A 3,297-nucleotide genomic window follows, 5' to 3' on the forward strand; every position below is an offset into this window, starting at 1 on the left:
TGACAATAAACGATACTTGGGCATGGTGAGAAGCTGTCTTTTACACTGTTTCATTCTGTGACTGTTGCTTACTAATGCGCACTTTTCATTAACTATAACACTAACTCATCCCCCCCCCCATTTTTTACAGATCATCCAAAATACTTTCAAGCTAGATGAGATGCTCAATGCTTGTTCCAACCAGCTAGATGGTGAAAGGAAAAGAAGGGTAATGGCTGTGCAAACCTTGTCCAAATCTGAACAGGATTTAATCGACGCAAGGAAAAAACTACTGGTCGAAGAAGAAGCTCGCAAGAGTGCTGAATCGACATCTGAAGGCTACCAGAAGCAGGCCGAGGAACAAGCCAAGCTTCTGCGCAAGGCGAATGCCGAGCTGAAGAAGACTCAGGAGCAAGTTCTTGTTCTTAAGAAGCATCTAGAAGAAACTCAGAGGCTAAAGGAGAAAGCTGAAAAGCTTAAAGAACAAGCCGAGAAAGCGAAAATCAAGTCTGAACAGGCAATAAATGAAGCCGAGCAGAGGGGCTACGAAATTGGGATAGCTGAAACTGAGAAAGCTTTAAAAACCGAAGTTCCGGAGGTGTGCCGCATCTTCTGCGCGAGAACCTGGAGCGAGGCTCTTAACCGTGCTGGGGTTGAAGCCTCATCTGAACTACGTAAGCCAGAGAACGTATATTACCCCGAAGCGATACGCTCCTCAACTCCTCAACCATACCAGGTTGATACTCCTTCCCCAGCTATCAACCCTAACGAGGAGGTTTTGCCTCGCAATTCCCCTCTAGGAGCTTCCCCAAACAAATCCACCACTGCTTCGAAGGCAGAGACGGTCTCACAGGGTTTTCAACAAGAATTGGACTCCACAGTTCAATCAACTGGGGGCATTACCAATTAAAAGTAAAAAAGTAGAAACTGCTTTGTAATTTTAAATAGACACTTAATAGAGGACTTTCTCGCTTACTTTCTTATCATTCTGATGGCTCTAAGTTATCTTCACACTTACTTACTTTGTCGTCGTAATTTTGTATGGGTTCATTTCAACCACCTTTTTCATTGTACACCAATCTTGTATTCGAAGCTCTCTCTTTCTAACTCCTTAATGAATGTTCATAGGGCATTATTTTCACCAAGTTTATGATTTAGAAAACTCATCGCCACTCTATTTACCATTTAATAATTCAATACACCACTTAGCAGGTCAATTTCTACCGAGTTTGTGGTCTGAGGATTTGGCATAACATAGTTTCTGTTTAACAACTCAGTATGAATGATAGGATGTTAATTTCCACTAAGTTTGCGATCCGAGGACCTGGCATAACATAGTTTCTGTTTAACAATTCAGTATGAATGATAGGATGTTAATTTCCACTAAGTTTGCGATCCGAGGACCTGGCATAACATAGTTTCTGTTTAACAATTCAGTATAAATGATAGGATGTTAATTTCCACTAAGTTTGCGATCCGAGGACCTGGCATAACATAGTTTCTGTTTAACAATTCAGTATGAATGATAGGATGTTAATTTCCACTAAGTTTACGATCCGAGGACCTAGCATAACTTAGTTTCTATTTAACAATTCAGTATGATAGGATGTTAATTTCCACTAAGTTTGCGATCCGAGGACCTGGCATAACATAGTTTCTGTTTAACAATTCAGTATGATAGGATGTTAATTTCCACTAAGTTTGCGATCCGAGGACCTGGCATAACATAGTTTCTGTTTAACAATTCAGTATGAATGATAGGATGTTAATTTCCACTAAGTTTGCGATCCGAGGACCTGGCATAACTTAGTTTCTGTTTAACAACTCAGTATGAATGATAGGATATTAATTTCCACTAAGTTTGCGATCCGAGGACCTGGCATAACATAGTTTCTGTTTAACAATTCAGTATGAATGATAGGATGTTAATTTCCACTAAGTTTGCGATCCGAGGACCTGGCATAACTTAGTTTCTGTTTAACAATTTAGTATGATAGGATGTTAATTTCCACTAAATTTGCGATCCGAGGACTGGCATAACATAGTTTCTGTTTAACAATTCAGTATGATAGGATGTTAATTTCCACTAAGTTTGCGATCCGAGGACCTGGCTTAACATAGTTTCTGTTTAAGAATTCAGTATGAATGATAGGATGTTAATTTCCACTAAGTTTGCGATCCGAGGACCTGGCATAACTTAGTTTCTGTTTAACAACTCAGTATGAATGATAGGATGTTAATTTCCACTAAGTTTGCGATCCGAGGACCTGGCATAACTCAGTTTCTGTTTAACAATTCAGTATGATATGACAGGATGCGAGATTTACAGGATGCATATTTGACGTAAGTTAAAAGAGAATATTTGAATTAAAACTTCTTTACTAATAATAATACCTTCTGAGATTATTTACATTCCAAGGGTAGAGTACAGGTTTTTCATCTAGGTCTTCTAGGTAGTAAGCCCCTATTCCTGCTACAGAAGTAATCCGATATGGTCCCTCCCAATTGGGTCCCAGTTTCCCCCAATTTGGATTCTTAGTGGCCCCCAGGACTTTTCTCAGCACCAGATCTCCTATGGCTAACGGCCTCATCCTCACATTGCTATCGTAGCACTGCTTGAGTTTGTGCTGGTAGTAAGCTAGCCGAACCATTGCGCTCTCCCTTCTTTCTTCAATCAGGTCTAAGCTTTTTTCCAACATCGCATCATTATTACTCGAAGAGAATGCACTGGTCTTCAACGTTGGGAATCCAGTTTCTAGGGGAATAACGGCCTCGGCCCCATAGGTCATGGAGAAGGGAGTTTCTCCCGTCGAACGTCGGGGTGTTGTCCGATACGTCCAAAGCACATGTGGTAGTTCTTCCACCCATTTTCCTTTCGCGTCGTCTAGTCTCTTCTTAAGCCCATTGACAATGACTTTGTTAACAGCTTCAGCCTGTCCATTGCCTTGCGGATAAGCTGGAGTGGAATATCTGTTTCTTATTCCCAGTTCTGAACAGTATTTCCTAAAGGTATTGCTATCGAACTGGAGCCCATTGTCCGAAACAAGAGCTCGTGGGATTCCAAATCGCGTAACAATGTTCTTCCAGAAAAACTTCTTTACATCTACGTCCTTGATGTTCGCCAAGGGTTCAGCTTCAACCCATTTAGTAAAGTAGTCTGTGCCGACCAGCAGGTACTTCTTGTTTCCTATAGCTTTAGGAAAAGGGCCGACAATGTCCAACCCCCATTGTGCAAAGGGTCAAGGGCTTGAGAGAGGGTTAAGAACTCCTCCGGGTTGGTGGATATTCGGAGCATATCTTTGACACTGATCGCATTTC

The sequence above is a fragment of the Quercus lobata genome, chromosome 8, assembly GCF_001633185.2.
Source record: "Quercus lobata isolate SW786 chromosome 8, ValleyOak3.0 Primary Assembly, whole genome shotgun sequence".
NCBI classification, from domain to species: domain Eukaryota; kingdom Viridiplantae; phylum Streptophyta; class Magnoliopsida; order Fagales; family Fagaceae; genus Quercus; species Quercus lobata.